Below are 20,302 nucleotides of genomic sequence, written 5' to 3' on the forward strand. Positions count from 1 at the left end.
GTGATATTTAATAAATAAAGGTAACACACAAAATGTTAAGAGAACGCATCTTTAAAAGTAATTTAAAATCTGATGAAACCTTTCAGATTTTTTTTAAAAATAGCTTTGAATGAATTTTGTTTATGCACCTTTTTAAATGAATTTTAATTAAATATATGTCTGTAAATGTTAGTTATTTAATAAAATTAATTTTACATAGGCTGCATTTTTCTACTGTGTATTTAAATACTCAAGATAAACAAGGATTTTATGAGCACTTAGGATACAGTTATGGCAAAGAAGTATCATGTGTAAGCTATATGCATTTTATCTAATTTTGCATGCTTATTTTTTTAAGTAAGGCATTTACTAAAAATATTTTTTTAGCTTTACATACAACAAATAATAATCTTATGATCTGTATTATAAAGATTATTCATTAACTGAAATGCCTTGAAATCAGTAAAGATAATTTTAGCCTAGCTTAATAGCATCCGTTATACATTATTGGCTGTGTATCACGAGATTGGCGATGAAAGCCAAGATATTTCACTAAATTTTGTCTTGCTCCTCCTGAGTACTGAATTAAGCCTTCATTGTATTAGTTTAGTTATTTACTATACCTACGTTTATTTCTTGCAGAGTTCTGAATAAACTCCCACATATACTTAAGGCTTTATCTAGGGCCGGCACTAGATACTACCTGGTGCAGTCTGTACAGTCCTAAATTCTGTTACAAACCATCTTCCTAAGTTCTAAATTTTCATCGTGCCTAAACTTTGGATACCAGGTGCTTTCCCTAAATCATAAAAAACTTCTCTCCTAAATCATAAAAAACTTCTCTCCTAAATTTGCTGCTCGGTCCTTCCCCAAATTCCAAAAATTTCGTCTTCTCTAAATTCTACTGTCCGGTACTGACATATTCTGCCACCGCTTCTGGGTTTATGGTGAATAACATATCAGTTCTTAATTAAATTTGCACTAAATGTAATCTTTTGGCCTATGAGTTTCATTAACAAAATCAATTTTTAGCATATGAAAAGAAATTTTTGTTGAATTTTTCTTCATCAACATTTCTTAGAGCATTTAAAAATCTGTAATCATCGCCAAGTGTAATGTTAGCATAAAAGGTTGCCATACTCTTGTTATTCAATTATTAATATTAAAAAAATCTTAGACATCACAGCATGAGTTATTATTGAAGCTGTCATGTATTGATAAACATGCGGTGATGAAAGCAAAATATAATAAATAATGACTCGCCAGGTCAGCATCAGGGATATAAAATAGGTGAATGTTTGGTTTGAGATGTATGCCAAGCAGATACTCGGCTACGGAGCCAAATCATTAATCTCACAAATTTATGCTCACATGATTGTTTTTCGATAACAAGGTATTTTATTTAGTGCCTAAGTGAGATTAAGAATTGGAATTTTAAGTGAAAAAATCTCCACTTGTTTTATTATGGCATGAAAAATCAAATGCGCATGCATAAAGCATAAAAAAAAAGAATGCTTGTGGCTTTGAGGTCTGGATTTTAGATCATTCCGTATAATGGACGTCTGGATTTCAGACTTTCTACTGTAATAATAATTTTATGCATATAATAAATTAATGTAATAATGTATATAATAATTTAATTAAATGTATTTAATATGAATTATTTATATTGCACTTCTAATCTGAACATTATGATTTTTTTTTTCTGTCCTGAAATCGACAAAATCCTAAAATCCGCATAACCTCTGGTCCCAAGCATTGCGGATTTCTGGACTTCTACTATATTTTGCATTATTAAAAAACAACAATTAGAAATGGGGGGAAGAGAGAGAGATGAATTCTCAGTTGACATGATTGGCAACTTTTTAATGATATTTTAGCAATATCAAATTTCAGAAGTTGAAATATACACGAACATTGCTAATTGAAAATATATTGACATCACAATGAAAAACTTTGTCATGTACAGTCAAAAGTCGTTAATCCGGACTCGTCGGGACTTCGGCGATTCCGGATTATAGATCATCAGTTTAAATCGCGTAAGATGGCCTGCAGAAATTCTAAAATTAAAAATATGAAACTGTAATTTATGAAATAAAGAACAATCTAAAGGGTATCAAAATTTACAAAAAAAGCTTAATATTTATTTGTTTACTTTATTAAACATTTCTTTCAATGTAAGTTGTTTAAGTTGCTTCGTTTTATGTGATAACACTTTCTCTTTAATTCTATAAACAGACATAATTTTTTATTCAGTTACAAAGTTCTGCTGTTCAAGTCCCGTTAATTGCTGTGCCGAGAATACTGACTAACTTGTCAATCGAAATTTTTTCGTTTTCACTAACCTCTCTGTCACATTCTTCATGTCTTTAACCATTTTTTGCAGCAATTCCACTTTTTGTTTGATGGACATCGAAACATACTTTCGTTTTGTACGATCCTTTGGGAGCTCCAAAATCGGAAATTCTGTTTGACATAATCGAAAGTTCAAGTTTACTTTTATAGTATTGCTCTTACAGTCTGCAAAAAATAATAAGCCGGATCCAATTTGAAAATTAAGGAACAACGCAATCATCAACATTAACTGAAATAGATAATTAGATAATTTTAGCTTATACCGTCCATAATACATAAAACGCGCATGCGAAAACGTATTCTGCGCTTACGCACACGCAAATGCGCAGTAGTAAGAGGTCTTACGCGCACGCGTAAACGCCTATGCGCATGTGTCAACGTGGCGCATGCGCAGAAAATTTTTAGCTTTGAGGTCCGGATTATAGATCATTCTGGATTATGGGTGTCTGAATTAACGACTTTTGACTATAATCTAACAAGTAATATATTTAACATAATAAAGTAAAAAAGTGCCTTATGATTAAGTGTTCAGTTATATCGTAGTAGTAGTATTTCACCATTATGAATTATATAAAGGGGTAATTTGAATGTTCTTGGAGGAGTGGATGGTTATTAGAAAATAATGTTGCATTAGTTCTGTCATTACTGGAGCAATTAAAAAAAGCACCATTGCTTCAAATTGTGAGCTACATTGTACTTACCATAAGTCTTCAGTTGTAATAAATGTATGTTTAAAATGTCTGAGAAAATTGTTTTAAAATCATGTTCCCATCGTGGATTTTTATATCTCATAGGAGAGGAATCTAAATATTTTTAGAAGAGAAAACAATTATTAAACTGATTCAGCAAAATAAAATTAATACAGTCAAAATTCTTTAATCCGGACTCGTCGGGACTTCGGCGATTCCGGATTATAGATCATCAATTTAAATCTCGTAAGATGGCATGCAGAAATTCTAAAATTAAAAATATGAAACCGTAATTTATGAAATAACAATTATGATCTGAAGGGCATCAAAATTTACAAAAAAAAAAAGCTTAATATTTATTTGTTTACTTTATTAAACATTTCTTTCAATGCGCATGCATAAAGCATACATCATGCATAGTTGAATACAGAAAATTGCAACCAAAAAACTATTTGATGTGTATTCGTGATATTTATAATGATGAGGAATTTGATTTAAATCATGTCAAAGACAGAGTACATTGAGATGAAATACTACATTTAGTAAGGAATTATAAGCCAAATAAAATAAAGCGTCTACCCTGAAGATAAGCGTAGTGCTGACAGATCAACTTCCAGTTCATTGCGCGCCGTGTCTCCCCCCCCCCCCCGCAGAGCGGCGTGAAATTGATAAACATATTTCAGAATGATTAGAAATTCAAAGGATATGCCTTTATCCATTTTTTTTGCAGCAATTCCACTTTTTGTTTGATGGACATTGGAACATGCTTTCGCTTTGTAGATCCTTTGGTAGCTCCAGAATCAGAAATTCTTTTTGACGTAATCGAAAGTTCAAGCTCACTTTTATAAAATTGCTCTAACAGTCTGCAAAAAATAATAAGCCGTATCCAATTAGAAGATCAAAAAACAACGCATTCTGCAACATTAACTGAAATAGATAATTTTAGCTTAGCTTATACTGTCCGTTATACATTAAACGTGCATGCATACACATATTATGCACATGCGTGAAGGCATTATGCATTGACACATGCGCAGAAAGTTTGTAGCTTTGAGGTCCGGATTATGGACTTTTGACTGTATAAATATTAGGTACAAAGAGGTGCCAAATATAAATATAAGGCAGTTGATGTTGCTACTGTTAATTGCAATCCAAGCAAAATGGTCTTTTAAATATGTAATAGATTTATTGATTTAACCTCTCTAATGCAGGGCTTCCCAGCTGATGCTGTGGTATTGTGTAGTGTCATAAAACATTGGAAGTGTGCCATGAAAAATTTAACCACAAGCTGTTGATTATGGTGCAACAGTGTAAAATTTCATGAAAAAAAAGTATGTTTGTTCATGTACTGATGATGCAGTTGCAATGACAGGAAGGGTCAGAGGCTTAGTGTCTGAAATTTGATTCTAAAATCCTGATGTTCAAATAATGTATGCATTACTTACACAGATGCTACCATGTTAGTTTACACCTAAAATTAAAGCCCACATTTAATAACATTAAACAGTGGTAAATGTGGTCAAAAGTAGACCATTTCAGTCATTCAGTTTTATGTGATGAACTGAGATCTTTGTTGTTCCATATTGGAGTTCTTAGGCTATCAACAGGGAGAGTTCTGTTGAAAGTTCATAAGCTGCAGAATCAAAAGTACTTAGGGTAATTCTTGTTATCCAGCTAAATTGGAAGACAATTACTGAGTGCAAAAAATGATCTACTTGAGTGACATATTTGACTATTTAAATGAACTTAATCTAAAAATGCAAGGACCACTTGGAACTGTATTAACTTGCTCTAATAAAATTAATTGATTCAAAAACAAATTTTAGCTTTGGCAAGATGTGCTAAAAAACAGTTCCTTTGAAATATAGTTTTCATTGTAGTTCGAATCCTAAAAAGAGCTACTAGGACTTTTAGATTAATGTCTCTGAATGTTTCAGAAAGTATATCAGGATTCAAAATCAAAATTGCAAAAATGGAGTATTTATCCATTGGCAAAAATCCTAAAAATATTCTTTTACTATTTTCTAGAAAATATATTTTTTAACAAAGTTTATCCTCTGTGTTAACTGTCAAGAACTGGGGGGGGGGGACTTTTTAGGAAAAGTCTTGATCAGAAATTAAAGGTAGCTCTTTCAACTATAGGCTCAGATATAAAAAGTTGTGCTCACAAGAACAAGTTCAATTATCTCACTAAAATGAAAAGATAACATATGTATTAAATATTGCTAAAGAAAATTGCAGATATTTATATTGATAAAGCTCAGCTCTGGCATTTAACTAACCGAAAAGCTCAGTTAGCTGGAATATTTACAAATTTTTAAAGATGCAAAATTTTAACTTTTTTTTAAAAAAAATGCAAAATTAACCAAATAAGAGATTTATAACTCTGTAAAGCACGAATAAGAGTACAATTTGAGTCAAATAAAAGCTATCACCAAACAGTACAATTTAGCATCAGTAATGGATAATCTGATGAAATTATTTAGCTTTATGTAAATCCGATTAATTCTTGATAAGTTGGTTTAATTTTTTGTAAAGCAAAATATAAATTAACTTCTGCTTATCAGTTTTCAATCGCAATATGAAAATATGATTAAAGTTTGAAACTCGTCTTCAACAGAACAGCATGCAGTAGAGTATTTTTAAATTTATGGGAGCCTGGTATTTAAAAAAAAAAGTGGCTTATGTGCAAATGGATAAACACTGGCTATGCAATAGAAAAATTATGATAACTGATTTAAGTTTTTATATGTTATGTCTGTAATTTGTGTATATGTTGATTAACTGAAAAGTGATCATTAAAAACAAAATTGACTTACGTGCAAATGGATGAACACTGGCTGTGATTATGGTAACTGATTTAAGTTTTTTACATGTTATGTCTGTAATTTGTATATGTTCATTAACTAAATAAAGAGTGATCTGTTACTTCAAACTTCTGCCGGAATGACTGGTGCAAGTTTTTCGTGATCTATGCCAGTTTTCATGGTTGATGAAATTTCATAATCGAATATGATATTTTACTTCAGTGTTTATGTCTGGAGTACCCTTTTTTCTTTCAACATTTCACATAATTTAAATATAGGGATTTGATAACAAATAAAATGATTAATTTCAGACCACAAATTTTTCTCCCATTCATTTAGATTTTCTACTGTGAACTGCATTTTGTATATGCTTGGTTATCCAAAATTTGTCATTTCTCAAGCTCTCTGGATAGTTGAGCTTCTATTGTACTTAAAGTATTAGTTTTGATAAGATTATTATTTTTAGCATTTTTATAAATGTTCGGTAATTCTTTTCTATATACTTAATTGTACTTTTGTATCACAGTTTTATGAAATAAGTGCTCTAAAAACAATCAATTTCACTCCGTCAAATCTGACTGTTTAGTTCATAGATGTAGCTTAAAAATTATGTTTAACATCAATCAGTGAGAATATATCGATTGGGAATTTTCATTTCATTTGTTTCACTTCTTTTGTGCTTATGATTGCACAAGAAGACATATCTGAAACAAGTATCTAGCTGGAATGTTTATGCATTATAGTACAAAAAAAAAAAAAAAAAAAAAAAAAAAAAGGAAGAAAAGTCTTATTAATTAAATTCCTAGCATAAAATAGATGAAATCAATCATGTTAATGGAAAAATGTTACTTCATAGTATGGCAAAATAACATCCCGCAAAGTCAACTTTCTATGTAAAAAAGATAGGTTAGGCATAGTTAAGATTAAGAAAGTATGTATAAGTTATACAAACCTAAATATTATTAAAATCAAAAGGGGAAAATGAAGCAAATGTTAATTGAATGGATTTCTGTTACTGCTTAATAAATACTACATGATACAATAAATTTTTAAAAAGCTGATAACTTTTACATGTGACAATGTCTGTTGCTACTCATCAAACTTTTTATGATAAGGATACCTCTTATAAAGTTAAAAGTTCATTATCGTCTTCACTATAATTCTTTCACTGTCGCCTGTTATAAGATCATCCAATTCTTCATTTTTCATTTCACAGTCCTCATTCTTGACTAATTCTTTGATTTCTCCTTCTTCCATATCTGAAAATCCTTTGCTGCCTATTGCATTTGTAATTTATAAAATTTCTTTAGCTTCATTTTCAGTGGATGGAAATCCTTTAAAATTGTTAAAATCTTTTGACCAGAGCTGAAGCCAGCAAGCACTGATTGTTGATGAATTCACTTGTTCCTATGCGAGTTTAATCATTTCCATATGGTGTTTTATGTTGAATTATTTCTGAAATGCCATAAGTGTGTTGTGCTTTATTTGCAGACATGTAAATATGCCTGACATAATATGGTTTGAATGTTTTTATGATTCTTTGATCTATTGGTTGGATTAAGGAAATGGTGTTCAGTGAATGGAATAAAACCTCTACATTTGGATGCAGCATTATGAAGGCTCCAGCACTGTGCTCTGGAGCATTATTGAGAATTAGGATAAATATAAAGCTGAAGTTTTGCTATAAATAATGTTTTTCTTCGTTAATGAATCAATTTTTAAGCCAGTCATTAAAGTGGGGTATTGCAACACAGCCAATACTCCTCAGCATACTACATATCGAAATTCTTACACTGAACAAATTAAATGGAGACAAATAAGATAATATGTATCCACAAAATCATGTTCCCCATGTCCATGCTCGGAAAGGGTTTACTGTATGTAAAACTAGGTAATAAATGCTGCTTACATATAGCTTTTCATGAGCAGATCCAAAAAACCATGCTGGATTTAAAAAAAATTGATTTTCCCTGTTGGATAAGTTACCTTCTGCTAAAACTGTTGTGGTCATGCAGCATGATGATGTTCTCTTAGACATAAAAGGAGCAAGAACTTCTTATTATGATAAAACAGAAATTTAACTAGCTTTGAAAAAAAAATAATGTTGTCCTTTCCCTAACAGAATGTAGGTTGGATGTTGTAAATTACTTGTTAACAAGAAATGGGGATTATTTGAATGTTCCAAATAGTTGAGATCTTAGAATATAGATTATTTGATATATTAAATTAAATACGATAATGTTAAATACTCTTTGTAACAGATATTAAATCAAAGATTATATTAATTTGTATTTTATAATCCCAAGTTCTGTTTGATTTATGTTTCATAATTTATGTTTATTGATAAAGATGCACTTACATTCCCCCTTTTTTTACTTAACATACTTATTTATATGCTTTCACAGAACTCAGTGTTATGCCAGAAGGGGCATCAAAATCTTGGAAGTTATTATGCACGATCCAAAAAGGTTTTAATAACAGAATCTTTAGCTAGAAATCAGTTTCAACATCTCAGTTACATTTTTAATTTTGTGAAATATTTAATCTTAAGTACACAGTGTTTACAAAAATGAAAATGCAGTGTTATTTGAAACATAAGTCTGTAATCCGACTTGAAGATAAAAATTCAAATGTTAAATCATTTAATTTTTAATTAATAATAATTAATTTTTAATTAATTTCAATTAATAATAATGCTGAATCTAGTACAGTCAAAAGTCGTTAATTCAGACACCCATAATCTGGAATGATCTATAATCCGGACTTCAAAGCTACAAACTTTCTGCGCATGCGTCTCTTTGACGCATGCGCAGAAAGTTTTGTACGGTTTTTTACGAGTAAGACCTTTACGGCTGCGAATATGCATGTGCACAAAATATGTTTACGAATGCACGTTTAATGTGTGACGGACGGTATAAGCTAAGTTAAAATTATCTAATTCAGTTAATGTTGCAAATTGCGTTGTTCCTTAATCTTCGAATTGGATTCGGCTTATTATTTTTTGCAGACTGTTAGAGCAATTTTATAAAAGTAAGCTTGAACTTTCGTTTATGTCAAATAGAATTTCTGATATATATTTACTAATATGTAAAAGATCTACAAAGCAAAAGTATGTTTCGAAGTGCATTAAACAAAAAGTGGAATTGCTGCAAAAAATGGATAAAGGCATATCTTTTGTTTATCTAAACTTTAACGTTTGTTTATCTAAACTTTAACGTTTGTTTATCTAAACTTTGTTTATCTTTAACGCCGCGGCGCGCAATGAATTGGAAGTTGATCTGTCAGCACTATCCTTATCTTCAGAGCAGATGTTTTTATTTTATTTGGCTTATAATTCCTTACTAAATGTAGTATTTCATCTCGATGTACCCAGTCTTTGATATGATTTAAATTGAATTCCTCGTCATTATAATTTGCTTCCGATAGCCAAGAAAGTGACAGAGGTTATTGAAAACGAAAAAATTTCGATTGACAAATTAGTCGGTATTCTTGACACAGCAATTATAGGACTTGAACAGCGGAACTTTGTAACTGAACAAGAAATTATGTCTGTTTATAGAATTAAAGAGAATGTATTATCACATAAAAAACGAAGCAACTTACATTGAAAGAAATGTTTAATAAAGTAAACAAATATTAAGCTTTTTTTTTTGTAAATTTTGATACCCTTTAGATCATAATTGTTCTTTATTTCATAAATTATGGTTTCATATTTTTAATTTTATAATTTCTGCATGCTATCTTACCAGATTTAAACTGATGATCTATAATCCGGAAAAATCGATAATCCGGAATCGCCGCAGTCCCGACGAGTCCGGATTAATGACTTTTGACAGTATTTTGAAATATACTAGATTCAGCATTATGAGGTACACTCAAAAATCAGTTGATATGGTGATAAAAAGTCATTCTGCTGTTCCTATTCATTTCATTATTAGTCTCACATTTAAGCTCTTCTCAATTCTTTATTTGCAGCATGGACGTATTATGGTATGGCATAGACTATTGTGATTTCAAAGACATTTTGAGCAGTGTTTGCATTTTTCTGCAAAAAGGTCTTTTTGAAAATGCATCACCATTTCCACATGATAGATGAATGATACAACTCACAAACAGCTTAACTAATGGAAAACCGATACAGCATCTTTATCCTACCAAAATCTCAAATAGCTAGTGTCCTATTGAAACTTCACACTAGCCTTACTAGAAGTCATTTTCATGTTAAAGGTTTACCATAACTTTCACAACTATTTCTTCTGGGAGTCCAAAATAATGTTCAATTTTCATATTCTATTCTTATAATTGCTGTATCCATCTGGCTGTTTAACCTGAATTTTTGGAATTATGATGTGGCATGGACAGTGTGTAGTAAAAATATGTAGCTACAAAAATAATGTTCCATTGTTTAAAAACTGCTACTAATTTTTTTTCTCGAAGCACAGTAATTTATTTCTGTCTTTGAGAGACTTACTGAAACAGGCAACAACATATTCTTGGCTATATGTTTCTTGCGAGAGAATTGTTCCAATCCTTCGACTGTTGGCATCTGTTTTGAAAATAAAGGCATAGTCAGGTCATGGTTAAGATAATATAGGCAGGAATGTCAAGGCATCCTTCAGGGCTTTAAATGATTTTTTAAACTCATCAGTCCATCAGATGTTTTTGTTCTGCATTTGTTAAATCATGTAAAGCCCTAGCAATTTTAGAAAATCCTCCAATACATCTTCAACAATAAATGCTTAGAGTAAAAAAAATTTCTTAACTGATGAACGATACCAATCATAAACACCTTCAGTCAACGGAAAAATCAATATCAATTGAAATTTGAAAGGCAACAAGAAAATTCTAACAATGTAGGAAGGAACTTCATTTATCTTAAAGCAACAAAAGGATTTTAATCCACAGTAGCCAAATCGGAATTAAAAGGCTTATATTTTGTACTAAGAGCTGACTTTAATACTTTTATTTTCAACAGACTCTAGAAGAAAATAATGATTATTAAAGTAGCAGTAAAACAAAAAGAGAGACTAATATCTTTCAAGAAAAGAAATTTTCTTACTAGAAAGCTGCATAATAAACTTTTTGAAGAGATTTTAAATAAAACCAGCATAGGATATCAATATGTTATTAAGCTTTGAAAGATTGAAGTTTGATTGTGTATCAAGATTCTTTCCAAGAACCCCCAAATATTCTCCAAAAATAGAAAATAATGCTAAGAAAAATGTTATGAATGCAGAAATGGTTATCAGTAACACTGCAGAGTTTATATATGCATCATTAAAAACAAAACTGCTTTTCTATTATTGAAAAACAACAAATTGCATCTAAAAATAACACCCGGAAAATGAGAAAATTCAGGGCCGAAAATGATTTCAGAAGATGCAAGTCAAATAAAATGAGTGTCATAGTCATCACAGACAAAGAAGAACTAAAAAAAAAAAAAAAAAAAAAATCTACAAGGCATATCTAGGGGGAATGTGCTGTTGAAGATAGCACCAACAAATTATATAATACATTTTGCAGAATAACTGATTATTCCAACATAAAATACTATGCTATGTTGGAATAACATATTTTATGTTTCTTAAGCTTATCCAGATTGCAGCACACCAAAACTTTTCATATAAATCAAAACCCATAAAAACGATTATCCTGCAGATCTTTGCTTAATAGTAGATTTTTTTGCAAAAATCTGTTCCACTTTTATAAGGACAGCATATCAAGTGTGCTTTTTCCAAGTGAATTTCATGACAAATTCGAAAAGTAATCGGTCTCAACTTTACCATGTTTACTATTGAGATTAAATCTCTATTTTTATCCATCTCTTTGAGTCTCAAATGATTTTGGTAAAAACCTTGACTAAAAAACTAAAAGTTGCATCCAGATTTATTACTAATATCTATGAAGTCTTCCATTTCATCTGCAATTTTACAGTGTATAAACAGGTAAACCAGCAAACACCAAGGTCTCTAAGCAGCATCAATGTCATCCATTTTGGCTGAAATTTATATGAATAAAATTTTGTTTTCATTAAATTTCCCTAAAAACCTGTTTTTGAAAAGAGGTACAATGATATCTTTATCCTGTGGAAACCCTAAAAAGATGAATTCAAAGAACTGTTTTCATTTATCTTAGAAAACTTCCCTAACCCATAGTGTATGATTAATACAGAAGTTTATAATGGCATTCAATTTACTGATCTTAAGAATAGGTAATATTCTTTAGCCTGCAGTTGACTATAAGCCAACTAGCAATAATCCCATGCGATTCTTTTTCATTTCATCTTCATAAAACACCTGCTTTTTATTTTTATTTAAGATGAACCAAAACATTTTCTTTTAACTTTACCAAAACAAATATAAATACATCCAATAAATTGCAACAGATAAATGTTAGATACCCTTCCGATTTTGTTGAAAAACTTATCAAGAAAATCTATAGGCAAGCTTCTGCAGTTATTTCTAAAAAATAAAGTTGCCGCCTATGCAATATATTCATTGGAATCTCTTCTATCGTATTACTCTATACATCAATTCCATTTTCAAAAGATTTGGTTATAAATTTGACATAACCGCAGCAAAACTGTTAAGAACAGACAAATCAGATGCTATCACAACAGATACTTCAAATGTGCATCTTATCATGATTCGCTACAAAGACACAAACACAGAATTCAATACTTCAATTTAGCACGTAGAAAACTATCAATAAAAATTACCATATAAATAAGATATTTACAAACTCTCTGCCAACCAGTATATCAATGAAAATAAGCATATTTTAGTTAAATATGCCTTAACTCTTTTGCATCGAAGTCGCCCATAACGCCCGTCCATTCAGGCAACGGCAAACCGCCCCAACGCCTCGTTTATTTTCCACCTAGTGCTTTCCCCCTCCACGTTAGTGTATGGCTCATTGGTTTTGCGAGTTGTTAAGAGACATGTCAATCATTCTTTTGAAGCAACTATAGGAGACATACGGAGAGCTATTGACGTTCGCAGGTGCAATCTGGCTCTAAGGTGAAACTGCACACAATGGATAAAACCGCTGAAAACCCCCCAAGAGAGAAACAGTCATTTCACTTAAGTAGGTTATTGTTAATGCTGTAGCTATCTACCATGCAGGGGGGAAGGAAAACTATTCCAAGACAAATCACGGGCGTTTTCAATGTTTGATGAAAACAGATCTGGTCGTCTCTCGATGCGAAAGAGTTAAACTATGTAAATTCAATAACTAAATGGAATAAAACCAAACTCGATAAACCCCAGCAAAAAAGCAGCCTTAAAATCAGATAAGCTCTAGAAACCTTTTCACTCTAACCATATTTCTGAATACCAATTTTGAGAAGTACAGCAATAAAAGAATAACTTGATCGAGCCATTTATTCCAACTTTAGGTGATGAAGTAGACGAGCCGTTTGTGAAAGCTCCCATTTTTATTTATGTATTAACTTAAATTTAATGTGTCAACCAAGAATATTTTATTTCATTTTTAACTTGATATGACAAGTTCCTGTTTGAAAATGTTTTTATCATTGATTTCCCATTTGCAGTAGATTACTGCATAATGCAATTGAAGTGCTTGATGCAGTATTTCACAACCCTTTTATTGTCAAAGTAAAAAAATGCTTTTTCTTGTTGGGCAGTTTTTTCCATTAATTGAAGCTGTTTATGATTGATATTGTTTATCAATTGAGAACTTTTCTTAGTCTATGCACTTATTACTGAAGAGTTGTTAAAGGATTTCTCAAATTACAAGACTATTGCATGGCTTTATAGATACAAGTTGCAACAGTTTTCTTGCAAGAAGCAGATAGCCAAGAATGTGCAGCCGCCTATTACAGCAAATGTCTGAAAAGACAGAAAGAAAATATTATGTCCAAAGGAAAAAAAATTATTATCAGTTTTTAAACAATAGAACATTTTTTATCATTACTTACAGCAGAACTGTTTGTCCATCCCTCAGCAGGGCTACTTATATGAGGCTGAGTTAGAGCCTGGTATCAATTCAGAGTCATGTCACTGCTTTAACACTGAACTTCTCATTTGGTAATTACTGCTTTGTAGTCGTTCGCATTGAGGAGAATTTCCTTTTAAGGTATTTATCACTATACTAATGAAATTTAATATGAATATACATTTATGAGAAAGAAATGTACTATTCAAACTATTTTATATGTGCATGTATAGAATGGGATGTCCATAATCCACGTTGTGATATCGAACTGAAAATCAATAATATGGGGTATGGTCCCCTCTCATAGCCAGGCAGGTCATGCAGCATGACGGCATACCAGACAGATGGCAGTTGAGGAGACCCTGTGGCAGTTAATCCCACTCCTACAGCAAGGCAGTTCTGAACTCTGAGATGGTTCTCTGACAGGGATGGCAATATGAAATTACCCTCCCAGAAGTGGCTTAGACATGCTCAATAGGGTTAAAGTCAGGAGATCGGTAGACCGTGGCCATACCTACCTACCTCGCAAAATTTAAGTGGACTGGGCTTTGCCCGATACTGGTAACCTTATAAAATTTATCCAACTCTTACAAGAAACGTGGCGAATGTTGTAAAGGAGTATGAGCGCACAAATCGCCGAAAACTCCTTGTGTGCTTATATACCCTTTAGAATCATAGCTCTGCAGACATGCAAGTGTATGCTTTGAATTCAACTCTGAATATTTCCATATTCTTCAGCAGCATAGTTAGTGCCTTTGGTTCAATATGTTTCATAAAAAGAAAACAATGCAAATTAACATTCTTTATTTAAATTAGAAATAATGTATTGCATTTTGTCTACATACAATAATAATCTATAATTTATATTGGTATTTATACAAATTATATGGTTTGAAAAAATAATTTTTTAATAAGTGCATAGCATGAATCTTTTTTTAATGGTTTATAGTTTGCATTTCTTTTTCTATTCCCTAAATTTTATGATGAGTTTCTTAATTTTTTTTATTTTATTCTTTCAGATTAATTTCAGAATGGATGATCTTTTAAAGAACAACTTCTTAAATTTACAAAATAAACAAAAAGATCATTTAAGAGTCTCTAATGTAAAACAAAGTGAAAATGACTTCAGCAAAGAATTAGCAAATATAAACATTTCTTCTCCAGTACCAGAAAATGGACCACCACCACCACCACCACCACCACCTCCTTCTCCTTCAGATAAAAACAAAAAACTTACCTCAACCTTCAATAATTTAGGCCAATACTGGATGGAAAAAAGATTGTAAAAACATTTAGTTTATCAGATTTATTACTAGAATGAAGTGAATAGCTTGTAATGAACAATATAGCTACTATGAATAAAATCCAGCATTCATTAAAACTCAAAATTCAGTATGTACTGCAATAACGTTTTCTTTTACATATTTATCAGAAAAAATAACCTCAAACATCACTTCATTTGAAATATGTATAAAAATTTATTATGGAAAAGAAACTTAGTATTTTCAAATGTGTTACTTTTATAGGTGACAGAATTTTATCATATCCCCCCCCCCTTTGAGAAGAGGCCTAGAAGAAAGTGTAGCTACAACTTTTATTTTTTTTTTTCAGAGTATGAAAGTAATACAGAATAAACAATTAATATTTCAAAATAATATGCATTGATAAAATTAGCATTCTGTGCATCCATTTCTGGTTTTCTTTGAATTAAAGTTTTAATAGTAATTTTATGGAATAACCATTCAAGCTGCATAATCCACATAAAAAATTTCTGGAGATTTATTGAAAGACTCTCATAAAACATAACCTTTTGCTTAGCCATAAGCGTATATTCTTTAAACTTTTTTTTTTTTTTTTTTTTTTTTTGGAGGGGGCGAGGTAGGGGATAATTTAAATAATCTAGGTTGCCAAGGGACAATTAGGACATTAACTGTGAAGGAGGTTCATATTATTTCTGCTGTATGAAAGTGGTATTATTCTCATAGAAGATTTATGCTGAGATTTTGCAGGTATGGAACTGCAATTAGTCATAGCATGTGACTTGACATATTGGGCATTCATTAGGATGGACTTCATTCTTATGAGAAGTAGTCTGCTGTTAAATCTAACAGCACCACATCGAAGAATGCTTCTTCTTTATGTGGGATGTCGGGAGTGAATATATTTTTCTCATTTTGTTTTATGTTGTTCATGATGAATATGGTGACTTTTGCTGGGCATTGTCTGCATATTCTAAAACCTGAGTCTTTCTTTGAATCAATCTCTACATACTCTTTCAACCACAGAAACACTATCTCTACTCATCTGGCAATATCACAGAAAGAATTGCTGTTTTACAGACATAAACACATCCTTATCTATCCATAAAATGCTTATAAAAGTTTTAAGGCATGTGTATATATATATATTTTATATGAATTTATGGACTAATGAGTCTAAAACGTTAATAATTTTGTTTTGTAATTAAGACACAATAACATGCCGAATTGTTTTGTATTGCTACTTTATCGAAAACGGGGGAAAAGAAAAATAGTTGTAGCTTCATTCCTTCTAGTTTATTTATTTATTTATTTTTAAGTACAGCAATGTACATTATATATTTATTTGTAAGTAAAGTATCTCAATTCAAGGAATATTTGCTATCTTCTCCTTATAATGTACAGCATATGTGGGTGGATGCATAAGTCCTTAACATATGCCTAACTTTAAAAAAAAGTGTTTATTTATTTATTTATAGTATGCATCTCTTAGAGTGCTACATGTGTGAAAAATATGATTTCTAAAATTGATATTTTGATAACTATAACAAAAATATACATTTAGTTGCATATTTAAACAAATTAAATTTAAATTTTAACAAACACGTAAAAAAGTAAATTTAAAGCCAAAATTTAAAAAAAAAAAAAAAAAAAACCCCACAAATTTAAAGCAAAAAAAAAAAAAAAAAAAAAAAAAAAAAAAAAAAAAAAAAAAATTAAAAAAATTATTTAAAAAAATGTGTAAACATATAAAAGATTTAATAGATTTAATTCTCGAACTAATCTACATTATCATTTAAATTCAGAAGCATAAGCAAATCAAGTGCAAAACCAATCCATGAAAATAAATTCACTAATTTAGCAAATTAAAATTAGTCCAAACAATTTTTTTAAAAAATGCAAAAGTGAATGGCTGTTGAGCAGGCAGGAGACAGACTTATCAAGGGGAAGTTGCCTCCAAACCTAACTCTCCAATCATTCAATTCATGTTTCGTCATTCATGCAGGCAAGGGTAAAAGTCAAAACCAAAAGTAAAAAGTGAAGAAGGTCAAAAAAAAAAAAAAAAAAAAAAAAAAAAAAAAAAATCAATAAAGTGGTACCCTTAGAAATTAGCATTTAAGAATTAAAGTTTTAAAAGGAAAATACTAATGAAGTCTTTTGAAAAACAAGTAAAGTCAAGTATTAAATTAAACTTTTTTTTAAAAAATTAAATTTTTTAAAAAAATAATCTAGAAACTAATGAATTTTAGAAACCCTTGTCTACAGAAACCTCCCCGACACGAATATGCATATCAATAAAAAGAAACTAAAAAAGAACTAGACATAATCCATATAAACTAATAAGAAACATAAAGAACTAATTCACAATTTTTAAAAAACAAATATATACTTAAAAATATAATTTCATATCTAGAAAATACTTAAATACTACATAAAAATTTTTAAAAAATACTTAAAGCAAGTAAATAGTAAGTTTTAAACTTACCTACTAAATGAGCGTTGGGGTCTGCAAAAGTGTTTTTAAAGAGAAGTAACTTCAAATTAATTATATAGACGGCACTTATGTAGATAAAGTTGAGTGCCAAGCTGCTATCTTTGTTATATTAAAAATTTTTTGCAAACATTAATATTAAAAAATATAAAAATAAATCAAGAAAAAATAAAAATTAAAAATCCTAAAGGTGTGCAATTCAAGTTTTAATTTTAACGATAAATTATTTAGGGAGTTAAGCCAAGTGTGCTTGAAGTAAAATAGAGTTAAGTGGTATTGTGAATTAATAAATGTAAACTGTTTGTAATGTGAAATGTGTGTTCTGTTGAAAAATTGTGTAAATATTGCAAGGCAAATAATTAAAGTAATTAAGTAAAAATGAAATGTTTTAAAATTTAAGTTTTAAAGCAAAATTTAAAATGTCAAAAAATTTGAAAAGAAGTCCTTAAAAAATCTCTAAAAAAATTCCCAGTAATTTCCCAAAAATTCCTTAAAGAAGTTAAATTTAAAGAAAGAAAAAATTGAAAGTTCAATGAACTTGATTTTAACTGGTATATCAAAACTTAACTAAATACTGGCTAAAGTATGGAAAATTAGAAGAAGAAGATTAAAATCTTCACTCAATTCGGGCTATAATTGAGACTTTTGAAAAGAGTTGGCCCTTTATTAGTAAAAGGAAAGAATCCAGTATTGATTAAATATACATATTTACAAATTTATTTACAATAAAAATTTACAAATAATTTCTTTACTCTTCTTTATCCTTCATTACCCTCCAGCTAAGGTTTAAGGTAATGTTATCATATCAAAAAGAGCCAAAAAATTATAAAGTTAATGCCTGCCTTTTTAATATATAAATTAATAAATTTTGGTGGTACTTGTTTATCAACTTGAACATTAATTAGCTTTATTATTTCTTCCTTTAAATCGTCTATTTCAGTACATATATTTTTTATTCTGATTATTTGGCTATGAAATGTGTTTTCTATTACTTTTCTAGAGATATTAGAGTTCCAATTAATTAGTTTAATAGTATGAAAATGGAAATTCCTTTTTATCATATAATTTAATTTTGCTGTGTTTAATAATTTGCAGGTCTAGGTATTCAATAGTATCTTGATTCGTATTCGTTTTATTAAGTGTTAAACTATTTGGGTAAATTTTGAATTGCTCAAAAGTAGAATTATTATTGAAAGTTATAATATCATCTGTGTATCTAAAAGTATGAGCAAATAGCTTTAATTCATTTTTATTTAAACTTACTTGGAATTTATATTCAAAAGTAAAAAGAAATAGGTTACAAATTTGTGTAGAACTGTTTGCTCCCATAGGAATTCCTCTAACTTGCTGAAAGGTCTTATTATTGAATTTAATGTAGTTATTAAATAATGCACATTTCAGATAATTATTCCATCTTTCAATACTAAGGATGTCAAGTATGTCAGGAAAAAGGTTGTGGGAGTTGCATTAAACTACTAAAAATTTCTTCTAATGGCAGAGAAATATAAAGGTTTTCAAAGTCATAGCAGTTAATGTTCTTGATTGTTAAACTTTTAAAACTGCTGAGAACTGGAGCATTATTATAAATAATCCAACTATAATTGTGTTGTTTGTTAACGAGTTGTTGGATTAAATTACAGATTTTTTAAGTATAATTGCAAATATGTAATCTATATTCTTTTTATAATTATTTGTACCATTAGCAATAAATCTAAATTTGAGTGGTGATTTATGAAATTTTGAGAGAGCATATAGATTTGCTAATCTATTATAGCGAGATGGTTGTGAAATTTGCAGTTTTTTATGAAATGCATTTAGTTTTTTTGCAATAACATTTTCTTGTATATTGGTGAGTTTGTAAGTAATGGCATTATTTAGTTCAGTGTTAATTAATGAGACATAAAAAAAAATTCATATTATGCTAAAATTATTATTGGCTTTGTCAATTTTGGTGATTCTGAATATTAGTTTTAAATCCTGTAAAAGAGGAATGAGAATATTCCACTGTAAATTGCTATTAAATTCAATTTTTCGAATTCTTTGCTTGAATTCTTCTAATACTGCATGTTTCCAAGCCATAAAGGTAGAATTTGGAATATTTTATTTGAAACTAGTTTTAACTATAAATTCGTCTATATTTTTTACGAAACTTTTAAAACTGTGAGGTTTGTTAATTTTTAGTACTGGTCTAAATTTGGTACCCTTTTCCATTAAAATTCTTAAATGCTGGTTTTGAACTATTGCTAAATTCCCTGTAATAATATGTTGATGAAATTTATCTATGAAATCTTTGTATTGAAGCTCTTTGCAGTATCAATGGGCTGCAGAAGCTAATTCATAGTGGTTAATTAGCAATTTACTAAGAGGTATTTGATACTTGAAAGCTGGTGAGATCTGTACTTTAGTAGTTGGAAAAAGTTGTTGACTTTTTCTGAAAATTTTGCTAAACTGAATATGATCATAGTTAAGATGAAGGAAATTGATTTTGCAGTAATATTTATTGTATTTGTTATTTGTAGAGAACTTATAATTGCAAAAGTCAATAATAAGGTCTCTGATAATATTGTGCCCTGTAAAATGCTGTTTTACAAATTTTATAAGTAATTTTAAGAAATTGTGCTTACAAGTTACAACCAAGTAATTATATTTTTAGTGAAATTTTCAATATTTTTAATGTTACTACACTGAAGCTGTACATTCAAACACAATAGCTGCAAATAATTTAAACTAATTTTACTCCTAAGAACATTTTATCCATGTAATAAT

General features: G+C 29.8%; 1 protein-coding gene and 1 long non-coding RNA gene across 2 annotated transcripts in view; both read left to right on the forward strand.

Moving 5' to 3' along the window:
• The window catches only part of Rala (Ras-like protein A), a 157,827-nt gene that overhangs the window by 34,178 nt on the left and 103,347 nt on the right, over positions 1–20,302 (forward strand). The gene's annotated exons all lie outside the window — the stretch shown is intronic.
• On the forward strand, positions 200–19,572 carry LOC146998078 (uncharacterized). The gene is made up of 2 exons (XR_015040254.1): positions 200–290; positions 14,806–19,572. It is a non-coding gene; the product is annotated as an uncharacterized LOC146998078 (long non-coding RNA).

Source organism: Stegodyphus dumicola, chromosome 3 (genome assembly GCF_044657685.1).
Source record: "Stegodyphus dumicola isolate Sdum_Otavi_A_Nest chromosome 3, ASM4465768v1".
NCBI lineage: Eukaryota > Metazoa > Arthropoda > Arachnida > Araneae > Eresidae > Stegodyphus > Stegodyphus dumicola.